We start from the raw sequence: 9,626 nt of genomic DNA, 5'->3' as shown, positions 1-9,626 counted from the left end.
ACTTTGCATCATATACAATAACAGTGTTTCCAAACTTCTGAAAGAAAAGAAAGTTTTAACTCTGTGAAATGAATGCACACATCACAAAGCAGTTCCTCACATATCTTCCTTCTAGTTTCTATAATGGGATATTGACTTTTTTGGAATTTTCCACAAAAAGCTCTCAAATCTCCATTTGCAGAATTTACAAAAACATTGTTTCCAAACTGCTGAATCCAAGGAAATGTCTAACTCTTTGAGATGAACTTACACATCACAAAGTAGTTTCTCAGAAAGCTCCTTTCTATTTTTATGGGAAGATATTTCCTTTTTGACCATAGGCCTCAATGCGCTACCAAATATCCATTAGCAATTTCTGTGAAAACAGTGTTTCCAAACTACTGAATTCAAAGAAAGGTTTAACTCTGCAAAATGAATGCACACATCACAAAGCGGTTTCTCAGATAGCTTCCTTCTAGTTTTTATCGAGTTATATTCACTTGTTCGTCATTGGCCTCAATGAGTTCCAAAATGTCCATTTGCAGAATAGACAAAAACAATATTTCTAAACTGCTGATTCCAAAGAAAGGTTTAACTCTGTGAGATGAATGCACACATCAAAAGCAGCTTCTCAGAAAGCTTCTTTCTAGTTTATATCTGAAGACCTTTCCTTTTTCACCAAAGGCCTCAATGCTCTCCCAAATATCCCTTCACAGATCCTACAACAAAGTGTTTCCGAATTGCTGAATTAAAAGAAATTCTAAGAAAACAGTGTTTCCAAACTGCTGAATGAATAGAAATGTTTACCTTCCCGAGGTGAATGCACACATCACAAAACAGTTTATCAGATAGCTTCCTTCTAGTTTTTATTTTGGTATATTCTATTTTAGGAATTGGCCTTCCTGAGCTCCCAAATGTCCATTCACAGAATAAACAAAAACAATGTTTCCAAACTGCTGAATCCAAAGAAAGCTTTAAGTCTGTGAGATGAATGTACACAACACAAAGCAATTTCTCTGAAAGCTTCTTTCTAGTTGTTATCTGAAGATATTTCATTTTTCACCATTGACCCCATTGAACTCACAAATATCCCTTTGCAGAGTCTTCAAACAGTGTTTCCAAATGGCTGAATGAAAAGAAAGGTTTAACTCTGCAAGATGAATGTACAAATCACAAAGGAGGATCTCAGAAATCTTCTTTATAGTTTGTATCTGAAGATATTTCCTTTTTCACCATAGGCCTCAATGAGCTAAAAAGTATATCTGCAGATTCTAAGAAAACAGTGTTTCCAAACAGCCCAGTGAAAGGAAAGTTTTAACTCTGTGCAATGAATGCACACATCACAAACCAGTTTCTCAGTTCACTTCCTTCAAATTTTTATCCTGGGATATTCAGTCTTTCACCAGTGGCCTCAATGAGCTTTCAAATGTCCATTTACAGCATAAACAAAAACAGTGTTTCCATGCTGCTGAATCCAAAGAAATGTTGAACTTTGTGAGATGAATGCAAATGTCACAAAGCAGTTTCTCAGAAGGCTTCTTTCTGATTTTCATCCGATGATAATTTCTTTTTCACCATAGGCCTCAATGAGGTCCCAAATATTCCTTCGCAGATTGTACAAACACTGTGTTTCCAAACAGATGAATGAAAAGGTTTAACTCTGTGAGATGAATGCACACATCATAAAGCAGTTTCTCAGATAGCTTCCTTGAAGTTTTTATCCTGGGATATTCGCTTTTTCACCATTGGCCTCAGTGAGGTCCCAAATGTCCATTTGCAGAATGTACAAAAACAGTGTTTCCGAACTGCTGCATGCAAAGAATGTCTAACTCTGTGAAATGAGTGCACACATCACAAAGTAGTTTCACAGAAAGTTTCCTTCTTATTTTTATCTTAAGATACTTCTTTTCTCACAATAAAAATCAATGTACTCCCCAATATTCCCTCACAGATTCTAAAAATACAGTGTTTCCAAACTGCCGAATGAAAAGAAATATTTAACTCTCTAAGATGAAAGCACACAATACATAGCGGTTTATCTGATATCTTCTTTCTAGATTTTATCCTGCGATATTCACTTTTTCATCATTGGCCTCAATGAGCTCCCAAATGTCCACTTGCAGAATGAAGAAAAACAGTGTTTCCTAATTGCTGAGTGCAAAGAAAGGTTTAACTCTGTGAGGTGAATGCACACACCACAGAGCAGTTTCTCAGAAATGTTCTTTCTAGTTTTTATCTGAATATACTTACTTTTTTACCCTAGGCCTCAATGCACTACCAAATATCTCTTCAGAGAGTCTAACAAAACAGTGTTTCAAAACTGCTGAACAGAAGTAAAGGTTTAACTCTGTGAGATAAATGCACATATCACAAATCAGTTTCTCAGATAATGTGCCTCTAGTTTTTATACTGGGATACTCGCTTTTTCGCAGTTGGCCACGATGAGCTCCCAAATGTCCGTTTGCAGAATGGACAAAAACAGTGTTTCCAAACTGCTGAATCCAGAGAGATGTTTAACTCTGTGTGGTGAATGCACACATCACAAAGCAGTTTCTCAGAAATCTTCTATTTTTTACATGAATATATTTCCTTTTACACCGTAGGCCTCACTGTACTTCAAAATATCTCTTCGCAGATTCTAAGAAAACAGTGTTTTGAAACTGCTGATTTGAAATAAATGTTTAATTCTGTGAAATGAAAGCACACATCACAAAGCGGTTTCTCAGATATCTTCCTTCTAGTTTTTATACTGGGATATTCACTTTTTTGCCATTGGCCTCAAAGAGTTCCCAAATGTCCATTACCAGTATAGACAAAAACAGTGTTTCCAAACTGCTGAATGAAAACAAGCTTTATCTCTGTGAGATGAATGCACACATCACAAATTGGTTTCTCATATAACTTCCTTCTAGTTTTTGTCTTGTGATATTCGCTTTTTCGCCATTGGCCTCAATGAGTTCTCAAATGTCCATTTGCATAATGGACAAAAACAGTGTTTCCAAACTGCTGAATCCAAAGAAAGGTTAAATTCTGTGAGTCAAATCCACACAAAACAAATGAGTTTCTCAGAAAACTTCTTTCTAGTTTTCATCTGAATATATATTCTTTTTCACCTTAAGCCTCAATGCGCTCCCAAATACCCCTTCACAGTTTCTACAAAAACAGTGATTCCAAACTGCTGAATGAAAAGAAAGGTTTAACTCTGTGAGATGAATACCCACATCTGAAAGTGGTTTCTCATATAGCTTCCTTGTAGTTTTTATCATGGGATACTTCCTTTTTTGCCGTTGGCCTCAATGAGCTCCCGAATGTCCATTTGCAGCATGAACAAAAACTGTGTTTCCAAACGGCTGAATCCAGAGAAAGTTTTAACTCTGTGTGATGAATGAACATATCACAAAGCATTTTCACAGAAAGGTTCTTTCTAGTTCTTATCTGAAAATATTTCCTTTTTCACGGTAGGCTTCAATGCACTACCAAATACCTTTGTGCAGATTCTAAGAAAATAGCATTTCCAAACTGCTGAATGAAAAGAAAGGTTTAACTCTGTGAAATGAATGCACGCATCACAAATCAGTTTCTCAGGTAAACTCCTTGTAGTTTTTATCTTGGGATATTTGCTTTTTTGCCATTAGCCTCAAGGAGCCCCAAAATGTCCGTTTGCAGAAGAGACAAAAACAGTGTTTCCAAACTTCCAAAACCAGAGAAAAGTTTAACTCTGTGAGGTGAATGCACACATGGCAAAGCAGTTTCTCAGAAAGCTTCTTTCTAATTTTTATATGAATATATTTCCTTTTTCTCCATAGGCCTCAAGGCGATGCAAAATAACCCTTCACAGATACTAAGAAATCAGTGTTTTGAAACTGCTGAATTGAAAGAAAAGTTTAAGTCTGTGAGATGAATGCACAATCACAAAACAGTTTTGCAGATATCTTCCTTCTAGTTTTTACCCTGGCATATTCACTTTTTCACCATTGGCCTCAATGAGATCCCAAATGTCCATTTGCAGTATAGACAAAAACAGTGTTTCCAAACTGCTGAATCCAGAGAAAGGTTTAACTATGTGAGATGAATGCACACAACACAAAACAGTTTCTCAGAAAGGTTCTTTACAGTTTTTATTTGAAGATATTTCCTTTTTCACCATAGGCCTTCATGTGCTACAAAATATCTCTTTGTAGATTCTAAGAAAACAGTGTTTCCAAATTGCTGCAATAAAAGAAGGCTTTAACTCTTTGAGCTGAATGCACATATCTCAAAGCAGTTTCTCAGAAAGCTTCTTTCTAATTTTTATATGAATATATTTCCTTTTTCACCAAAGGCCTCAATGCGCTAAAAATATCTCTTCGCAGATCCTAAGAAAACAGTTTTTCCAAACTGATGAATTGAAAGAAGTGTTTGACTCTGTGAGATGAATACACACATCACAAAGTGGTTTCTCTGATAACTTCCTTCTAGTTTCTATCTTGGGATAATCTCTTTTTTGCCATTGGCTTCAATGAGCTCCTAAATGTCCATTCACAGAATGGACAAAAACAGAGTTTCCATTCTGCTGAATACAAAGAAAGGTTTAATTCTGAGAGATGTATGCAAAAGTCACAAAGCAGTTTTTCAGAAAGCTTCTTTCCGGTTTTTATCTGAAGATATTTCCTTTTCCACCATAGGACTCAATTCACTTGGAAATATCCCATTACAGATTCTACAAAAAAAGTGTATAAAAACAACTGAATGAAAAGAAATGTTTAACTCTGTGAGATTAATGCACATATCACAAAGCATTTTCTCAGATATCTTCCTTCTAGTTTTTATCCTGGGATATTCACTTTTTTGCCATTGGCCTCAGTAAGCTCCCAAATGTCCATTCACAGAATGGAAAAAAACAGTGTTTCCAAACTGCTGAAAGCAAAGAAATATTTAATTCTGTGAGATGAATGAACAAACCACAAGTCTGTTTCTCAGAAAGCTTCTTTTTAGTTTTTACCAGAAGATATTTCCTTTTTTGCCATAGGCCTCAAAGCACTGCCAAATATTCCTTCACAGGGATATTTCTACAAAATATGGTTCTACAAAAACAGTGCTTCCAAACTCCTAAATAAAAAGAAAGTTTTAACTCTGTGAGATGAATGCACACATCACAAAGCAATTTTTCATAAAGCTTCTGTGAAATTTTTCTCTGAAGATAATTCCTTTTTCATCATAGGCCTCAATGAGCTCCCAAATATCCCTTTGCAGATTCTACAAAACAGTGTTTCCGTGCTGCTGAATGAAAAGGAAGGTTTAACTTTGTAAGATGATTGCACACATCACAATGCAGTTTATTAGATATCTTCCTTCTACTTTTTGTCCTGAGATATAGATTTTTTTGCCATTGTCCTCAATGAGCTCCCAAATGGTCATTCTCAGAATGCACAAAAACAGTTTTTCCAAACTGCTGAATCCAGAGAAAGGTTTAACTCTGTGAGATTAATGAACACATCACAAAACAGTTTCTCAGAAAGCTTCTTTTTAGGTTTTACCTGAATATATTCCCTTTTTTGCCATAGGTCTCAATGCACTCCAAAATATCCCTTCACAGTTTCTACAAAAACAATGTTTGAAAACTGCTGAAAGAAAAGAAAGGTTTAACTCTGGGAGATGAATGCACACAACAGAGAGAAGTTTCTCAGATATCTTCCTTCAAGTTTTTATCCTGGGATATTTGCTTTATCATTAAGATTCTTTCTAGTTTTTTTCTCAAGATATTTCCTTTTTCACCATAGACCTCAATGCACTACCAAATATCTCCTCACAGATTCTAGAAAAACAGTGTTTCCAAACTACTGAATGAAAAGAAATGTTTAACTATGTGAGATGAATGCACACATCACAAAGCAGTTTCTCAGATTCTTGTAGTTCTTATCATGGGATATTTGCTTTTTTGCCATCGGCCACAATGAGCTCCCAAATGTCCATTTGCAGCATGGACAAGAACAGTGATTCCAAACTGCTGAATGAAGAGAAGCCTTTCACTCTGTGAGATAAATGCACATATCAGAAAACAGCTTCTCAGGAAGATTCTTTCTAATTTTTATATGAATATATGTTCTTTTTCACCATAGGTCTCAATGTGCTCACAATTATCCCCTCAAAGATTCTACAAAAACAGTGTTTCCAAACTAGTGAATGAAAAGAAAAGGTTTACCTCTGTGAAATGAATGCACACACCACAAATCGGTTTCTCAGATAACATCCTTCTGGTTTTTATCCTGGGATATTCACTTTGTCACCATTGGCCTCAATGAGCTCCCAAATGTCCATTCGCAGAATGGACAAAAACACTGTTTGCAAACTGCAGAATCCAAAGAAAGGTTTAACTCTGTGAGATGAATGCTCACATCACAAACCGGTCTCTCAGATAAATTCTTTCTAGTTTTTATCCTGGGATATTTGCTTTTTGGCCATTGGCTTCAATGAGCTCCAAAATGTCCATTAGTCAAAGGAACATAAACAGTGTTTCCAAACTGCTGAATCCAAAGAAATGTTTAACTCTGTGAGGTTAATGGAAACTTCACAAAGCAGTTTCTCAGAAAACTTCTTTCTAGTTTTTATCTGAAGATATTTCCTTTTTCAGCATAGGCCTCAAGGCACTTCCAAATATCCAATTGCACATTCTACAAAAAACAGTGTTTCCAAACTGCTGAAACCAAGGAAATGTTTACCTCTGTCAGATTAATGAAAACATCACAAAGCACTTTCTCAGTAAACTTACTTCTAGTTTTTATCTGAAGATATATTCTTTTTCACCATACGCCTCAATACACTCCCAAATTTACTATCTCAGATTCTACAAAAATGGTGTTTCCAACATGCTGAATGAAAAGAAAGGATTAACTCTGTGAGATGAGTGTCCACATCTCAAAGTGTCCACATCACAGGTAGTTTCCTTGTAGTTTTTATAATGGGATATTCTCTTTTTAGCCTTTGGCCTCAATGAGTTCCCAAATGTCCTTTTGCAGTGTGGACAAAAACAGTGTTTACAAACTGCTGAATCCAGAGAAAGGCTTAACTCTGTGAGATGAATGCACACATCAAAAAGCAGTTTCTCGGAAAGCCTTCATGTAGTTTTTATCTGGAGACATTACCTTTTTCATCATAGGCCAAATATCCCTTCGTGGGTTCTACAAAAACAGTGTTTCCAAGCTGCTGAATGAAAAGAAAGGTTAAGCTCTTTGAGCTTAGTCCACACATGAAAAAGCCATTTCTCAGATAACTTCATTCTAGTTTTTATCCTGGGATATTTTCTTTTTTGCCATTGGCCTAAATGAGATCCCAAATGTCCATTTGCAGAATGGACAAAAATGGCATTACCAACCTGCAGAATCCAAAGAAAGGTTTCCAAACTGCTGAATGAAAAGAAAGTTTTAACTCCGAGATTAATGCCCACAAGGAGGAGTGATTTCTCAGATATCTTTCTTCTAGTTTTTATCATGGGATATTCTCTTTCTCATGATTTTCCATAATGAGCTCCTAAAAGTCCACTCACAGAACGGACAAAAACAGTATTTTCAAACTGTTGAATCCAAAGAAATGTTTACCTCTGTGAGATGAATGAATACACTAGATAGAGTTTTCTCATTAAGCTTCTTTCTAGTTTTTAATCTGAAGATATTTCCTTTTTCACCATAGGCCTCAATGTGCTACTTAATATCTGTTCGCAGAATCAAGAAAACAGTGTTTCCAAAATGCTGAATGAAAAGTATGGTTTTTATCTGTGAGATGAATGCACACATCACAAAGTGGTTTCTTAGAGATCTTCCTTCTAGTTTTTATCCTGGGATATTCCCTTTTTTGCCTTTAGCCTCAGTGAACTCCCAAATGTTTATTCACAGAATGGACAAAAACAGTGTTACCAAACTGATGAATCCAAGGAAGGATTAACTCTGTGAGATGAATGCAAACATCCCAAAGCAGTTTCTCATTAAGCTTCTTTCTAGTTTTTATCTGAAAAAATTTTCTTTTTCACCATAGGCTTCAATGCGCTACCATACATGTCTTCGTGGATTCTAAGAAAACAGAGTTTCCAAACTATGGAATTAAAACAAAGGTTAACCTCTGTGAGATGCATATACACATCACAAATCTGCTTCTCAGAGATCTTCTTTCTAGTTTTTATCCTGGGATATTTGCTTTCTCCCCAATTGGCCTCAATGAGCTCCCAAATGTCCATTAGCAGAATGGACAAATACAGTGTTACAAAACTGCTGAATTCAAAAGAATCTTTAACTCTGTTAGATGAATCCACACATCAAAAATGTGTCTCTCAGAAAGATTCTTTCGAGTTTTTATCTGAGGATATTTCCTTTTTCACCATAGGTCTAATTGTGCTGCAAAATACCCTTTCTCAGATTACAAAATAATACTGTTTCCAAACTACTGAATGAAAGGGAAGGTTTAGCTCTGCAGGATGAGTGAACACATCACAAAGCAGTTTCTTGGACAGCTTCCATCTAGTTTTTATCCTGGGATATTCGCTTTTTCACTTTGGCATCAGTTAGCTCCCAAATGTCCATTCACAGAATGGACAAAAACAGTGCCACCAAACTGATGAATGCAAGGAAAGATTAACTCTGTGAGATGATTGCACACATCCCAAAGCAGTTTCTCATTAAGCTTCTTTGTAGTTTTTATCTGAAAATAGTTCCTTTTTCATCACAGGCCTAAATGTGCTACCAAATATCTTTTCACATATTCTAAAAAATCAGAGTTTCCAAACTCTTGAATGAAAAGAAAGGTTTAATTCTGTGAGATGAATGCAAACCTCAGAAATCAGTTTCTGAGATAACTTCCTTCTAGTTTTAATCCTGGGATATTCACTCTCGCCATTGTCCATGGCGAGAAAGCTCATTGTCCAATGAGATCCAAAATGTCCATTAGCAGAATGGACAAAAACAGTGTTTCCAAACTGCTGAATCCAAAGAAAGGTTTAACTCTGTGCAATGAATGAACACATCACAAAGCAGTTTCTCAGCATGCTTCTCTCTAGTTTTAATCTGAAGAAATTTTCTCTTTCACCTTAGGCCTCAATGCACTGCTAAATATCCCTTCACAGATTCTTCAAAAACAGTTTTTCCAAAGTACTGAATGAAAAGAAATGTTTAACACTGTGAGATTAATGCACACATCACAAAGGGTTTTCTCAGATATCTCCCTTCTAGTTTTTGTCCCAGGATATTCACTTTTTTGCCATTGGCCTGAATGAGCTCCCAAACGTTCATTCACAGAATCAACAAAAACTGTGCTTCCAAACTGCTGAATCCAAAGAAACCTTTAACACTCTGAGTCAAATGAACACATCACAAAGCAGTTTCTCAGAAAGCTTCTTTCTAGTTTTTATTTGAAGATATTTCCTTTTTCACCATAGGCCTCAAAGCACTTCCAAATATCCCTTCACGTAATCTACAAAAAGAGTGTTTCCAAAGTGCTGAATGAAAAGAGAAGTTTAAATATGTGAGATGAATGCACACATCACAAATCAGTTTCTCAGATAACGTGCTTCTAGTTTTTATCCTGGGATATTCACTTTTTCACCATTGGCTTCAATGAGCTCCCAAATGTCCATTTGCAGAATGGACAAAAACAGTGTTTCCAAACAACTGAATCCAAAAAAA

General features: G+C 35.9%; 1 long non-coding RNA gene across 1 annotated transcript; it reads left to right on the top strand.

Annotated features, from left to right (window-relative positions):
- Nucleotides 1-208: 208 nt before the first annotated feature.
- LOC115833252 lies at nt 209-4,291 on the top strand. The gene is made up of 3 exons (XR_004028684.1): nt 209-225; nt 2,147-2,161; nt 4,220-4,291. It is a non-coding gene; the product is annotated as an uncharacterized LOC115833252 (long non-coding RNA).
- Nucleotides 4,292-9,626: the final 5,335 nt, after the last annotated feature.

The sequence above is a fragment of the Nomascus leucogenys genome, chromosome X, assembly GCF_006542625.1.
Source record: "Nomascus leucogenys isolate Asia chromosome X, Asia_NLE_v1, whole genome shotgun sequence".
NCBI classification, from domain to species: Eukaryota; Metazoa; Chordata; class Mammalia; order Primates; family Hylobatidae; genus Nomascus; species Nomascus leucogenys.
Note: the sequence above shows the minus strand (reverse complement) of the source record. Positions and strands in the feature narration are given on the sequence as shown.